At 43.5% G+C, this 15631-nt stretch overlaps 11 non-coding genes across 11 annotated transcripts; 3 read left to right on the top strand and 8 right to left on the bottom strand.

Annotated features, from left to right (window-relative positions):
• Positions 1–893: 893 nt before the first annotated feature.
• trnaa-cgc (transfer RNA alanine (anticodon CGC)) lies at positions 894–965 on the bottom strand. The gene has a single exon. It is a non-coding gene; the product is annotated as a tRNA-Ala (tRNA).
• Positions 966–1736: 771 nt separating this feature from the next.
• trnac-gca (transfer RNA cysteine (anticodon GCA)) lies at positions 1737–1808 on the bottom strand. Its single transcript has one exon. It is a non-coding gene; the product is annotated as a tRNA-Cys (tRNA).
• Positions 1809–2783: 975 nt separating this feature from the next.
• On the bottom strand, positions 2784–2856 carry trnaa-agc (transfer RNA alanine (anticodon AGC)). The gene has a single exon. It is a non-coding gene; the product is annotated as a tRNA-Ala (tRNA).
• A 2471-nt stretch (positions 2857–5327) lies between these two features.
• trnaa-ugc (transfer RNA alanine (anticodon UGC)) lies at positions 5328–5399 on the bottom strand. The gene has a single exon. It is a non-coding gene; the product is annotated as a tRNA-Ala (tRNA).
• Positions 5400–6182: 783 nt separating this feature from the next.
• Positions 6183–6254, bottom strand: trnac-gca (transfer RNA cysteine (anticodon GCA)). The gene has a single exon. It is a non-coding gene; the product is annotated as a tRNA-Cys (tRNA).
• A 921-nt stretch (positions 6255–7175) lies between these two features.
• trnaa-agc (transfer RNA alanine (anticodon AGC)) lies at positions 7176–7248 on the bottom strand. The gene has a single exon. It is a non-coding gene; the product is annotated as a tRNA-Ala (tRNA).
• Positions 7249–7667: 419 nt separating this feature from the next.
• On the top strand, positions 7668–7741 carry trnat-ugu (transfer RNA threonine (anticodon UGU)). The gene has a single exon. It is a non-coding gene; the product is annotated as a tRNA-Thr (tRNA).
• A 781-nt stretch (positions 7742–8522) lies between these two features.
• trnat-ugu (transfer RNA threonine (anticodon UGU)) lies at positions 8523–8596 on the top strand. Its single transcript has one exon. It is a non-coding gene; the product is annotated as a tRNA-Thr (tRNA).
• An 809-nt stretch (positions 8597–9405) lies between these two features.
• Positions 9406–9477, top strand: trnaa-ugc (transfer RNA alanine (anticodon UGC)). The gene has a single exon. It is a non-coding gene; the product is annotated as a tRNA-Ala (tRNA).
• A 2597-nt stretch (positions 9478–12074) lies between these two features.
• trnal-uaa (transfer RNA leucine (anticodon UAA)) lies at positions 12075–12185 on the bottom strand. The gene is made up of 2 exons: positions 12148–12185; positions 12075–12120 (listed from the first exon to the last, which is right to left on the bottom strand). It is a non-coding gene; the product is annotated as a tRNA-Leu (tRNA).
• Positions 12186–13236: 1051 nt separating this feature from the next.
• trnag-ucc (transfer RNA glycine (anticodon UCC)) lies at positions 13237–13308 on the bottom strand. The gene has a single exon. It is a non-coding gene; the product is annotated as a tRNA-Gly (tRNA).
• Between the last annotated feature and the right edge of the window lie 2323 nt (positions 13309–15631).

The following is a 15631-nucleotide window of genomic DNA, read 5'->3' as shown; positions in this document are numbered from 1 at the left end:
CTGCCCAACTTCGCCAAATGAAGCCCAATCTAGCAACCCTGTCTGTGAGCACTTCAAATGAATCCTGTTTGAAGCTCTCAGTGGAGTTATTGCTCATCACTAAAACATCACTTCCTGTATTACAACTTTTACCTGCTGTATGTGGACAAGATGAACAGTAATTTAGTGGTTGGTGCTGTTTTCAGCAGATGAAAATTTGGTAATTGCCCATTTTTCACAGGAGACAAACTTCAGTAAGAGTCATGATGTTGGCAATATAACACAAGGGGCTTGTCTTGGATTTGAACCAAGGACCTCTCGCATGTTAAGTGAGAATCATACCCTGAGACCAACGAGCCATCAGCAAGATGGCAAGCGCTGTGCTTGCTGTCCCATTCTATTAGTGATGTTCATGAACAGGATTTTGAGGCACAGCTGTGGTGAGGAGGGGTTCCACGTTTCCTCTAATGTTAATGTTAATGTTAGCTTTGATAGGACAGTGTCAGCTACACAGTGCATTGCAGTTGGCTGTGTATGAGGCAGCTGAGCTGCAGACCAGTCAGGGTGGAAGAAGGCAAGTTGGCAGAGGCAGTGTTCTGCTGGGTAACTTTGGGTCTGAAGAAACTGCTTATCGCCCAATGTGAGGCTCAAACCCACAACCCTGAGATTAAGAATTTCATGCTCTACTGACTGAGCTGGCCGGGCTGCTGGAACTGCAGAGTGTTATATGTATTTCAAGTGTGAACAAGACAAGAGCATGATTGTCTTTGGAGCTTCATTAACATTGTGCACTCCATGGTGGAGGTCATGACAAGAGATGGGCAGAGTCTTTGATCTCATACATATGTATGTGTATTGTCAGTAATTTGTTTGAGTGATGAAGCAGGAGCAGTTGAGCATTTCATACGATTCATTATAAATGCCGGGGATTGAACCCGGGGCCTCATACATGCGAAGCATGCGCTCTACCACTGAGCTACATCCCCTGCATGGCTGCATACTGTGACAGGTGAAGGTTCATTCTGATGGAATGAACTGTTTCTACACAAGCTGCATGAATGTGACACAGAGCTCATGTTTAAAGTATTTTTCTTCAGTACTCTTATTATGTCTGGAGCTCTGACTGTTGACATAAGTGCAGGTGACGTAAATTCAGCAGGACAGGCAGCATTATCAATGGCCACTGCCTCATCATAGTCCTTGTAGCAGAAGAGTAGCTGCTGCCTCAGTGACAGCTAACAGGGATCCTAACGAGTGATAAACAATAAACAGACATTTCCAATTGTCATCAAAATGTATTCTTTATATACATTTAATGGAGTCTTTGATCTCTTTGATGTCATTCAAAGAGATCAAAGACTCATTCATTCAGGACATTAATGTGACAGTTTATTATATGCTAAAGAAACTTTGGTAAGAGTCATGATGGTCAGCCACGTAACAGCCACGGGGTATTTTCAGATCCAAGATACATCCCTGTACATCAGAGTGGTGCTGTGGCTTAGTTGGTCAAAGCGCCTTGTTCAGGTCAGATGTTGTAGAAACAAACTAGTTTTGGTGATTAACTGCATGGAAAACTTAGACTAATGACAGCCTGTGAGAAAGTTGCATCCAAATGTTTCATTGATTTGGTTTAAAAAGATTCTTATTTGAGAGAATAATCACTCATCACAGTAATTTACTGTGACAAGCCTCCCTCTGCTTTTCCCCTTTGTAATTTCAACCCCACCCCCACATGAAAACATGCAGTGTTTGGTAGGGGGCACCCAGATTTGAACTGGGGACCTCTTGATCTGCAGTCAAATGCTCTACCACTGAGCTACACCCCCATTAAAACACACACAGCCCATCACTGCAGATCAGCAGGTCTGACTGAAAACATACTGTAAAGTATGAACCACAGCACTGCGGGGGTTTGAATGCGAGAGGTCAACACTTGTGCTCCTCACAGTTGTGTGTCATTTGTGTGTCTGAAGAGCTGCTGCCTTTGATACATCACCTGATGATGTCACAGTACTCACAGAATGAAACTCCTCCTTTGAAGCTGCTTTGAAGAATTTCCAAAATCACATGTGATTCAGATGTAAACACAAAGGCTGCCCCACTGTCACCATTCAGAGCAGCTGAGAAGCTGATTGCAGTGCAGTCATATTCAAATAATAAACAATGTTCTAAGTTGCTCAAAGTGAGATTTACAGTTTACTTCATCCTCACACTACATGCTAATGTTAGCACAGTTGCACTGCCCCTTTCCTCTACATTGGTTTCTGTTTCCTCATCAGAGACTGGCAGCTGGACGAACATGTCAGGTGGTCTAAGGCTCCAGACTCAAGGTTAACTCCTTGAGAGATGTTTGCTTTCCCACTAAAACTTGAAAACGTATCTAAGTAATACTTATCCAGAGCTTTCAGTTGTCACCCCACCACTCCAAATGTGAAACTGACATGCAAATATGGAATGATGCAATAACAGCCAAACAAGTAGTTGAGTATGCGATTTTATTTCTATTTAGCATGCAATGTCTCAGTCTCTGCTGTCTGTTCCACAGAAGAACATGACAGCTCAGCGGGCCTCTTCTCTCTCTGGGACACTGGATCTGTCTGTCTGTATCCATGTCAGAAACTCTGAAACACTCTGAACTTCTTTAAAACACGCTGGATTTACTGACATGAAAGTGTCCACCGGTCCACCAACCCACCATCGATATATTGTGAAACAGTCAAAGCTCCATACACAACAAGAGTCCTGCTTCTGTTTACCAAAAGCCTCCAAAGTCCACCCTCCAACAAAGAGCTAAAGTCTTGTGGAGAATGTGGGCATCGATCCCACTACCTCTCACACGCTAAGCGAGCGCTCTACCATTTGAGCTAATTCCCCTGCCATCACCCCCCATGTTCTCTAAACGAACCCAAAGTGGTACCGTGATGCATATACTGATCTTTATTTGCACGTGCACAGTGTGATTATATATATTTTTATTTTGGCAGGTGACCAATTGTCTGCTAGTTTGTCTTTGCTAGCTGTGAAAGTATCTCCAGGAGTAAAATGATTAAATCACAACCTCGTTTTAATTGACAATGTCTATATTACATCAGAGGCCCTTTGTGGTGCATATACTTATTTGCATTTGTATCTGTATACACACACACACACACACACACACCACCTTTTCCAGCCCTCATGGTTCTTGGGGAATCCATACATGTGGAAACCCTTCTCGGACTGATTGGAGCATCCAAACGTTGCACAGCCAACCATGGTATGATACTGATCTACAAAATGTTAGTTGTTACCAATGAACCATGACACAACTGAACTGTTTTTTTTTTATTTTATTTTTTTATTTTGGTCTTTTAAAAGTGTGGGCCAGTCAAAAGCCGACCAAAACAACTTTGTCTAGACAGGATGTCTATGTTTAGCTCACTTGTTGTGAACTTGTGGGATCTTCATCCTCTTTGGCATGATGTTTGTGTTTGTCAGTGTGCTTCGCTGTAGTTCTCCTGTGCATGTACTGTGATGTGACTCTGTCTGCCAGCTGGTATTTACATGGAATTATGGGGAGCCAATGACATCGCAGTCACTTCAAAGGCAACTGAATCATTTCAAAGGCGATGGAATCTTGTCCCAGTAATGTCTTATAGAGCAGAAGACAGAGTTTTGTTTTTTTAATTATGTATTATATTATCTTCTACCCACGTTCATTATTCTAATTGACCACTAGCGTGCAGTTACAGTCTATTGGTGGAACACATCATGGATTCTAGGTCTCCCACATGTTTGTCACCTCGTCATGTTTGCTGAAGATGTGGTCTGAGCACGGTCTGGTCTTGAGACTGAGCAGTGGTTCTGCCTTGAGTGGCCTTTTGTTTTGGTGAACATCTACCACTGAGCTACAGCCGAACACGCTGACTGATTGCGCCACAGAGAAATGCAGAACTTTTCCTGTTGCAGCCTGCTATTCCAGCTAGAATTATCCTAAATATCTGCCTTTAAGGCCATCGTGAGTGATTTCTAAATATCTTTGAAACCTGTTGATGGTTGATGGTGATGTTAAAGGAGCCTTTTTAAAGGGTCTAGCATGCCAGTATAGGGGAATTAGCTCAAATGGTAGAGCGCTAGCTTAGCATGTGAGAGGTAGTGGGATCGATGCCCACATTCTCCACAACACTTTAGCTTACCTGAGCGCTGACTTGGCTGTTGAATTCACTAAGTGCTACTTGTTGAGGCAGTGCTGACTGACAAAGGCAACAGCAGGTTTGGTGGGAGCCATAACTGCCACCATAAAGTGAAAGTCGCAATGAATTACGCAACCTCAACGTTTACTTTTGAGTTTGAGTTTTGAATTTAATAGTGTTATTTCTTGGTGCTGTGTTTACTACCAAACACAAGTCATGGAAGTGATGCTTCTTCCCAATGGCTGTTTTTTTGTCATCACATGTACCTTTGGGTTCATGACGAGGTGGCCGAGTGGTGAAGGCGATGGACTGCTAATCCATTGTGCTCTGCACGTTCTGCTCTGCATATTCTGAGGGGGAGAACTTTTCAGTCATCAAAAATCTCACACAGAGCATTGATCATACATTACAACCTTTAGTGTTCTCACACTCCCTGATGGTCTAGTGGCTAGGATTCGGTGCTCTCAGCGCCGCGGCCTGGGTTCGATTCGAGTCAGGGAAAATGTTTTTACTGAAAAATACAGGTGATTGACCCCAGAACATAAATATGTCATCATGCAGCTGGGGGGTATTCCAGGTAGGAGTTTCAACGAACTTTGAGTCTCTCCCTGAACTCTGAGTTGACTGAGGTCGATGGATGCCATACTGAAGCTGCACTAGCTGTCAATAGTTTTAGTACCCACTCTGCCTCCTTTGATCTATTGAAAAGTTGACATGTTTCATGTTGGTTCAAACTGACTGAACACAGTCCACTGCAGTTAGCTGAGCTGCAGACCAGTCAGGGTGGAAGAAGGCAAGTTGGCAGAGGCAGTGTTCTGCTGGGTAACTTTGGGTCTGAAGAAACTGCTAATCACCCAACGTGGGGCTCGAACCCACGACCCAGAGATTAAGAGTCTCATGCTCTTCCGACGGAGCTGGCTGCTAGAACTGCAAAAAAACTTTGAAAAAAATTGACAAAAAATACAGAGTGTTATATGTATTTCAAGTGTGAACAAGACAAGAGCATGATTGTCTTTGGAGCTTCATTAACATTGTGCACTCCATGGTGGAGGTCATGACAAGAGATGGGCAGAGTCTTTGATCTCATACATATGTATGTGCATTCTCAGTAATTTGTTTGAGTGACTAAGCAGGAGCAGTTGAACATTTCATACAGCATTATATTATAAATGCTGGAAATGCCGGGGATTGAACCCTGGGCCTCGTACATGCAAAGCATGCACTCTACCACTGAGCTACATCCCCTGGATGGCTTCTTACATACTGTGACAGGTGAAGGTTCATTCTGATGGAATGAACTGTTTCTACACAAGCTGCATGAATGTGACACAGAGCTCATGTTTAAAGTATTTTTCTTCAGTACTGTTATTGTGTCTGGAGCTCTGACTGTTGCCAAAAGTGCAGGTGACGTAAATTCAGCAGGACAGGCAGCATTATCAATGGCCACTGCCTCATCATAGTCCTTGTAGCAGAAGAGTAGCTGCTGCCTCAGTGACAGCTAACAGGGATCCTAACGAGTGATAAACAATAAACAGACATTTCCAATTGTCATCAAAATGTATTCTTTATATACATTTAATGGAGTCTTTGATCTCTTTGATGTCATTCAAAGAGATCAAAGACTCACTCATTCAGGACATTAATGTGACAGTTTATTATATGCTAAAGAAACTTTGGTAAGAGTCATGATGGTCAGCCACGTAACAGCCACGGGGTATTTTCAGATCCAAAATACATCCCTGTACATCAGAGTGGTGCTGTGGCTTAGTTGGTCAAAGCGCCTTGTTGCTCAGGTCAGATGTTGTAGAAACAAACTAGTTTTGGTGATTAACTGCATGGAAAACTTTAGTAAGACTAATGACAGCCCGTGAGAAAGTTGCATCCAAATGTTTCATTGATTTGGTTTAAACAGATTCTTATTTGAGAGAATAATCACTCATCACAGTAATTTACTGTGACAAGCCTCCCTCTGCTTTTCCCCTTTGTAATTTCAACCCCACCCCCACATGAAAACATGCAGTGTTTGGCAGGGGGCACCCAGATTTGAACTGGGGACCTCTTGATCTGCAGTCAAATGCTCGACCACTGAGCTACACCCCCCATAAACACACACAGCCCATCACTGCAGATCAGCAGGTCTGACTGAAAACATACTGTAAAGTATGAACCACAGCACTGCTGGGGTTTGAATGTGTAGGGTGCGAGAGGTCAACACTTGTGCTCCTCACAGTTGTGTGTCATTTGTGTGTCTGAAGAGCTGCTGCCTTTGATACATCGCCTGATGATGTAACAATACTCACAGAATGAAATGCTTCCTTTGAAGCTGCTTTGAAGAATTTCCAAAATCACATGTGATTCAGATGTAAACACAAAGGCTGCCCCACTGTCACCATTCAGAACAGCTGAGAAGCTTCTTGATCATTCAAAAACTCTGTGCAGTCATATTCAAATACTAAACAATATTCTACGTTGCTCAAAGTGAGATTTACAGTTTACTTCATCCTCACACTACATGCTAATGTGAGCACAGTTGCACTGCCCCTTTCCTCTACATTGGTTTCTGTTTCCTCATCAGAGACCGGCAGCTGGACGAACATGTCAGGTGGTATAAGGCGCCAGACTCAAGGTTAACTCCTTGAGAGATGTGTTTGCTTTCCCACTAAAACTTGAAAATGTATCTAAGTAATACTTCTACAGATCTTTCAGTTGTCACCCCACCACTCCAAATGTGAAACTGACATATGCAAATATGGAATGATGCAATAACAGCCAAACAAGTAGTTGAGTATGTGATTTTATTTATATTTAGCATGCAATGTCTCAGTCTCTGCTGTCTGTTCCACAGAAGAACATGACAGTTCAGCGGGCTGACATGAACCACGTGACCACCCTGCAGTGAGATCAGCTCCAAACACAACAATAGTCCTGCTTCTGTTTACCAAAAGCCTCCAAAGCCCACTCAGGGATCTGCTATGTTTAGTTCACTTGTTGCTGTATCTCCAACAAAGAGCTAAAGTCTTGTGGAGAATGTGGGCATTGATCCCACTACCTCTCACATGCTAAGCGAGCGCTCTACCATTTGAGCTAATTCCCCAGCCTTCAGCACAGGTTCTCTAAAAGAACCCAAAGTGGTACCGTGATGCATATACTGATCTTTATTTGCACAGTGTGATTATATATAGCGAAAGTATCTCCAGGAGTAAAATGATTAAATCACTACCTCAATCTCAATTGACAATCTCTGTATTATATCAGAGGCCCTTTGCGGTACATATACTTATCTTTATTAGCATTCGTATCTGTACACACACGCACACAATCACACACACCACGTTTTCCAGCCCTCATGGTTCTTGGGGAATCCATACATGTGGAAACCCTTCTCGGACTGATTGGAGCATCCAAACGCTGCACTCCTACATTAAAACAAACCACTTTACCATCAACCTCAGCTGCAGTATACACATTACACTTCCATTACCAGATCCTCTGTATATACATGTACATCAGAGTGGTGCTGTGGCTTAGCTGGTCAAAGCGCCTGTCTTGTAAACAGGAGATCCTGGGTTCAAATCCCAGCAGTGTCTTCTGCATAATGTTAAATGTTATAGATATAACAGACACAGCTTTAGTTAATAATGAGAATTTAGTGGTTTAAACCTCAAATCCTTGAACACTGTCTGGTTAACATGTTTCGGTGATTTTAGACTTCTATGGACCATTTCACCGCACCACATTTTTGCAGAATCAACAACTAATAACTCCACAACGAGACTGTGTGACGTCACTGGAGATCAAAGGCATTAAACACAAAGGCTGCCTCACTGTCACCATTCAGAACAGCTGAGAAGATTATTGATCATTCATTGATTATTAATGAACAGCTCAGAACCAAACAGTGTATCTGAAGCACAGGAAAGAGTTCTGCTCTCCAACACTCTGCTCATGCAGATGCTCATTCTGTGATGTCACAAAGGTTTTCAGCAGCTTATGTAGTTGTTGTTTGAAATCCATTGGGGTTTCCCCGCGCAGCGCCTTGGACTGCTCGGCCACACTACCACTGTATGACTGTCTAAATTCATGCTGGATGTTCACCACCCACTTCTCCAAAGTCCAACAGTGAAGGTTTCAAATCCAGTTCAGTCCAAATAGTTCCAGTTTTGTTGTTGCCTTGCTCCTAATGTTAGATGTTTCCTAATGTTTGCACATGGAAAATACAAACTACACATTACAGCAGTAGAGGTGAAAGAAAAGCAGCTTCTGTCAGAAGTGGGATTCAAACCCACGCATCAAAGGAAAATGCAGAAAGACCTCAACTGCAGTATACTTCCATTAACAGATCCTCTGTGTATACATCTCCTTCAGAGCGTTGCTGTGGCTTAGCTGGTCAAAGCGCCTGTCTTGTAAACAGGAGATTCTGGGTTCAAATCCTAGCAGTGCCTCATTCATAATGTAAGATGTTGTAGATAGACACTTACACATGAAGTCAGTGAGGAAACATGTGAAGAGAAGAAGCTGCTCGTTCTCCTTCAACAGTTTGATCTGAGGAAAAGTCACTTCCTCTTTTCAGGAATCAACTTCTACCATCTGTCCACTAGATGGAGATAACTGAGCATCAACTGAGAACTGAGTTCTTCATCATCTGGAAACAGACAGCATTGTTTTCTTCAGCTGGAGCTCTTTGTTCAAATCGACATTGAGATTCAGAGCCAAATGTTTTTCCTTTCCTGGATTTACTTCATCATTTCAGTCACTCTGTGGATTCAGCTGACAAATGCAAAATACAACCAACATTTAAACGATGACGTGTGGAAACAAAACTTTATTGATTCAGTCTGGTCAGCAGAATATAACCTGATGAAATCAGCAACATTAAACTGATGTTTCTACATGAATGCATCACTGATTCTAAAACCATAAACTGAACATGAATCCAGCACTCAGCGTTACAGCAGCACACCTCTGTTACTGTGGAGCTGTGTCTCTTTTCTACTTTATTATAGATGACAGAAAAAAACTCCAGATAAGAAGCAGCTGTACATGCAGTGACTAGTTCTCCTGCTCAGGTATCGTCTCTCAGGGCGTCATGTGTTGTCTTTGTGTTTCTTTGTGTCCGATGCTTCACAGCTCACAGGCCAAAGTACGGGCTGGCTTTCATTGCTCACATGTACAGATGAGTTACCTCAATGTAAGTATCATAGGTACAGCACAGCTAAAGCTGCTAAAACTGCTCAAGCTAGCACACCATGCAGGGGATGTAGCTCAGTGGTAGAGCGCATGCTTTGCCTGTATGAGGCCCCGGGTTCAATCCCCGGCATCTCCATTGTTGGTAATGAAGCACATTGTCAGGAGAGACACGTCACAGGCTCCAGTGGAGTGGTAATTGAGGGATCAGATTTTTGGAGAGCAGAACTCTTTCCTGTGCTTCAGATACACTGTTTGGTTCTGAGCTGATCATTAATAATCAATGAATGATCAATAATCTTCACAGCTGCTCTGAATGGTGACAGTGAGGCAGCCTTTGTGTTTACGTCCCAATGTTTGGAGCAGAGAATGGCAGAAAAGATGTCCTTGAAGCGTCCTGGACACACAACCAGTCAGCGTGCAGTATCCAACCTCACAAACTCTCAAACAATATTTCATGGTTAATCATGGTTCATGGTTTCATGGCAAAACCCCCAACATACGTGGCTGACCATCATGACTCTTACTAAAGTTTCTTTAGCATATAATAAACTGTCAAATTAATGTCCTGAATGTGCTGTGTGTAAAAAATGAGGTTAATTTAAAAAAAAAAAGTAACCATCAAAGGAGATGCTGATTCTGTGATGTCACAAAGGTTCTAATGACATCACAGAGATCAAAGACTCCTCCCACTTTTTTGTCATGACCTCCACAGTAGAGTGCACTCTGTTAATGAAGCTCAAAAGACAAACATGGTCCTGCCAGATACCTTTGAGTTCTGCCGACAGAAGCAACAACAAAAGTGGAACTATTTGGCTTCACATCAACTGCAAGAGCACGTCAGCAAACATTACCAGGTTGGATGTGGTGAATCATCAGCATACAGCAGCTGCTGTTTTCACCCAGGTGGCTCCTACATGGGTTAAACTTGTGACTGTGGTATTGTCATAACATGATGTTCTATCTGTTGTCAACTTTAGTGGTCCATGTCACAAATGTCCACATTTTCTGTAGTTGTTGTCCACACTAGGCTGCAGCCTCTTTGTGTGAAAGTTTGTTTATTGCTCATGCTGATGTGAATCATTATTTTCTCACTTTGGTTCCAGGTTCCATTTTTGTTCTGATCTCCTATTTAAAATTAATAATAATAATGAAGAACCCAGGTTACAGTTTTTTTCTGCTCTCCATCTGATGTTCTTTTCATTTAGAATCCATGCAGGCTGTTAATGATTCATTTGTTTGTGTGTGGGTATTTTTTTCTGAGAATGTCAGATATTTGTTGTTCATGAAGAAAGGATTCAATAAAGATCAGAATGAAAAGGAACATTTCCTCCAGTCTGTCACGCCCCACCTGTCATGTCTCTATTCCCCACCAGTGGGGTGGAGCCCACACTTTAAGAACGGCGGCCCTATAAGCATCCAACAGCATCACTGAGTCACTGAGCACAGTGACAACTGTACACATTACTGGAGAAAGTGATAAATGAAATTCTCTATGTTTTCCTGTAAATCAGTGCTGCTGAAAAACTCCTGACATTTTCCAGTTAAAACTTATGTCTCATGATGGGACATCCTTCTAAGATACTGCGACAGGTGAACCACCAATCTGTCTGATGACACCACTTGGATGAGAGGCCAAATGTCATTTACAAACAGTTTCTACTAACAGAGAGCTCTTGACTTGTTTTGTGGCAAAGGATTTTCTTTAGCATATAATAAACTGTCACATTAATGTCCTGAATGTGCTGTGTGTAAATAATGAGGTTCATCAAAACAAAGTCAGAACCAGAGCTCAGGCTGTTGGTACACAAACAAAGAAAGGCATACTTGTGGATTCACAAGATTATATCAGGATCTGACCTTTTCCTGTTCCATCAGTAACCATCAAAGGAGATGCTGATTCTGTGATGTCACAAAGGTTCTAATGACATCACAGAGATCAAAGACTTTTTCTCATGACCTCCACCATAGAGTGCACTCTGTTAATGAAGCTCAAAAGGCAATCTTGGTACTGCCATACAGCTTTTGCTTGCAGTCTCTGGACTAGACAAAACAGTTGTTGAGTGTTTGTTGCTGTGTTGAGCAGATGAAAATTTGGTGATTGCCCTTTTTTAACAGGAGACAAACTTTGGTAAGAGTCATGATGGGACCTCTTGCACCCAAAGCGAGAATCATACCTCTAGACCAACGAGCCATTAGCTGCAAGTACTTGTCTGTCTAACGTAGCTGAGTTATATGTAACAAACTTAAGTTTCCAATGAGGACTCTGCTCACCATGTCTATTCAACGTGCAGCAGCTGTCACATTCATGCAGCTTGTGTAGAAACAGTTTATTCCATCAGAGCCATCAAATCCAGCATGCAGGGGATGTAGCTCAGTGGTAGCTCAAGCTTCCTTTGAAGGTGCTAGCTATGTCGCCAATATCAGTGCCTGACCATCAGGACTTACCAAAGTTTGGTAAGTAAGCAAATATTCACCGGAGCTCAGGTAAGAACTCTACAATTGTCTTTTCTCTTTTTGCACATTAAACTGTTAAACTTAAGTTTGCTACATCTAACTCAGCTGTACTCAGTCAGCCTGTACAGATGATTCAGTAACAGCTAAGTTATATTTAGTCCAACAACTGCTGTCCATTTCTACCACAGGGAGCCACAGGCTTTAGAGTTTTCAGTCCAAACCCTTGATTGTCAAGCAATCATATTCCCATTTTATGCAGATTTTTCATCCACAAAAAGTTGTCAGGAGGGGGGTTCGAACCCACGCCTCTATTCAGAGACCAGAAATCCCCGCTTCACAGGAAGTAGTGTAACTTAAGTCTGGCGCCTTAGACCACTCGGCCATCCTGACATGTGTCCAGCTGCCAGTCTCTGATGAGGAAACAGAAAAATTATTGCTAGCTCATCCTTTCTTTATGGACTACAAAGATCTGACATCCAAAAATTCAAAAACACCCACAAATAATCATTCCTGTATTACAACTTTTACCTGAGTTGAGCAGATGGAAGCGAGAATCAGATCCCTAGAACAACGAGCCATTAGCTCAAACTACACACTTTTTCTGAGGGGGAGAACTTTCAGGTCATCAAAGATCTCACACAGAGCATAGATCATACACTTCAACATTTATAGTTCAGTCAGAGAACCAAATCTGCAGAACAACCACAAGAAATGACAGAAAAACCACCAATCAGGACTATTCATCAACAACAGGATGATGTTCCCTCTGTTCCTCAAAGGGACTTCACCAAGATTGAAACCTGCCATGTCCAGCCGTCTCTGATCACTAACATCATTGGCTGGATCTCATATCAATCAGATATTTCTTTATTTGGACCATGTGCTTTGACCATCAGGGGACAGTTTGTTCTGTAACATTGCTCACAATATTTAAACAAAAAGCCCCATATGTATTCCAAAGCAGCCCAATTTCCATCTTGCGAAACCCAATTTCATCAAAAAAAGCCCAATCTGGCAACAAATTAGAGCAGTTTAAACAGAATTATCACATAATTTGTCCCTCACCTGTCTCTGTGACACAATTATCAATGTGTTCGGCTGTTCACTGAAAGGGTGGTGGTTTGAGCCCACCCAGGGACGTGCTTTGTCTTATCCACTGGAACTTTAGTCGACACATGGAAGATTTGATTTGGAGAAGGTGTATGACCGGGTTCACAGGGATGTTCTGGAGTATGGAGCCATCCCATCACTATATGACAATAAGCTTCCCTTTCCCCGAGACAACTACAGGGTCTAACAGATGTACAGCTGTGGTGAGGACGGGTTACAGGTCTGTAGCTGGAGGACTTTGGCACCATCGGCCTGAGATCTACAGGATTTCAGGATTTCTGGAAGGAAAACAAACGTAAAACATAAAGTTAAATTGTCGACACAGGTAAACTGCAATGGCCGGGAATCGAACCCAGGTCAACTGCTTGGAAGGCAGCTATGCTCACCACTATACCACCATTGCATGGAAATGGCCAAAATCACAGCCCTTTTGTATGACTCAGAGTTTATTGAACCTCCTACTTGGAACACCCTGCAGGTGCATGATAACATATTTATGTCATGGGGTCAGTAAAGAAAGGCATTTTCCCTGACTGGGAATTGAACTCAGGCTACACAACCATTTTAATGGACTGAATTTCCATCAAAGGCTCACATACTGAATTAGAACGCTGTCAGTGGAAAGAATAGTTTAGCTCTGACTTTTGATTGCACATCCGGTGCCAATAGATGCATCTGTGAGGGTACCGACTGAGACCTAAGGTGCATGATAAGTTTAATTAATGACCTGTATTCAAAGCCATTTTCCCCGTCACCCACATGTATACTCAGTTGGACAAATAAGTGGACGAACAAACATGTTTGTTAAAAATGTTCTAATATGTTTATGACGCCACCGTAAACATTACTGTCTTAGTGTATGATAAATGTGGTGGGAAACATGTTGAACTCAAAGCATCTCATAAACGCGGTGTGTAACATTTTGAATGCCATTAAAGTCTTGCTGCTAATGGCTCGTTGGTCTAGGATGATTCTTGCTGAGGGTGCGAGAGGTCACAATCACAAGTCCCTGACTGCCCTGGTTCTTACTGAGGTCTGTCTTCTGTAAAAAGAGATCAATCACCACATGTCTTTCTGCTAAACACAGCACCAACCACTAACATACAGTTTCTCTTCTCCAGATGCTGCAGGTAAAGGTTTTAATACAGGAATTGATGTTTTTCCTCAGTTTGTTTAATTGATGTGCAGGAACTCCACTGAGAGCGAAGCACTGGTGGGGTTTGAATGCAGGATGTCCTGTGACACAGACCAGGAAAGTTGGCCTAAGATAGAACATCTTTAGTGCAGAATGGCCAACGATACATGAGGGGAGAAAGATGAGCGGCATTAATGACCTGGCAAACCACTTTCGTCATTCAGTAAGACATTTACAATCACTTGTTCTAGCAGTTCTGGTCAGTTCTAGCACACCAGCATTATTCACATGTAAAGTGAGTCCAGTTCCTTTTAGGTTTGAACCCATTTTCCTTTGAGCTGAAGCACTCACCGTCAGGAAGTGCACCACAGAAGAGTCACATGGAGGTTTAAGTCAACGTCTGAGGAACCAGCTGAGAAACAAAACCAAAAGAGCCAACAAGCAAATATTCTGTTATTTTTTTATTGAACAGACTGGATCAGGTTCTTTATTTAAGGGGTCCTGGATTCTTGCTTGGAGCTCTGTAGACCTCCTTTGGACCCGGTCTTTGGGGGAAGCTGGGTTGGCTCTTCTGGTTCCTCAGAGAGGGGCAGAGGGTACTCTGGGGAGTAGTTCATGTGGGTCCGGCCCTCTCGTGCTCGCAGGTAGCCGCTCCTCTGCTGGATGATGAAGGTTGGCGGCAGCAGAGGGGACGTCTCACTGGAGCCCGTCTTTGCTGCACCGCCGGAGCCCCAGACGCCAAAGTCTGGGAATGAACGAGAAGGCAGCCAGGTGCTGGGGTCAGGGAACTGGACGCGGGCTTCACCTGCAGGCTGAACGTCCCAAGAAGGTGATCCAGGGCCAACCACAAAACCAGATGGTTGGAATAGAGGACCAGAGAGGGAACCCACATCACCACCAAGTCCAGAACCAGGCTGAGGCTGCCCAGGAGATCCTGGAGTGTTCTGTCCATGGTGGACCGGGCTGATGTGGCTTCCACGCTGAGGCATCAGAGGTCTGGATGGAGCGCTGGGCTGTTGGACTGGTGCTCCAACCTGCGGCATCAGGGGAGGACGTGAACCTCCAGAAGGAAGGTTTGGTGATCCAGCACCACCGCTGGAGCTCCAGGAACCAGTGTAGGGATACTTGTAATCTGGACAGAGAAGAGGAGGAGGATCAGGAGGAGCATCAACTCATGAAGCACCAAGACCAGTTGGGCTATCCTGAAACTGAAGACCTGGACCAATAAAGTGAAACTCAGTCTTTACCTGCTTTTGTTGCAGAAGGTGATCCAGAACCAGATGGTTGGACTAGAGGACCAGAGAGGGAACCCACATCACCACCAAGTCCGGAACCCAGCTGAGACTGCCCATGAGATCCTGGAGTGTTCTGTCCAGGGATGACCGGGCTGATGTGGCTTCCACGCTGAGGCATCAGAGGTCTGGATGGAGCGCTGGGCTGTTGGACTGGTGCTCCAACCTGCGGCATCAGGGGAGGACGTGAACCTCCAGAAGGAAGGTTTGGTGATCCAGCACCACCGCTGGAGCTCCAGGAACCAGTGTAGGGGTACTTGTAGTCTGGACAGAGAAGAGGAGGAGGATCAGGAGGAGCA

Source organism: Echeneis naucrates, chromosome 2, assembly GCF_900963305.1.
Source record: "Echeneis naucrates chromosome 2, fEcheNa1.1, whole genome shotgun sequence".
Classification (NCBI taxonomy): domain Eukaryota; kingdom Metazoa; phylum Chordata; class Actinopteri; order Carangiformes; family Echeneidae; genus Echeneis; species Echeneis naucrates.
This window is presented reverse-complemented; position numbering and strand designations above follow the sequence as displayed.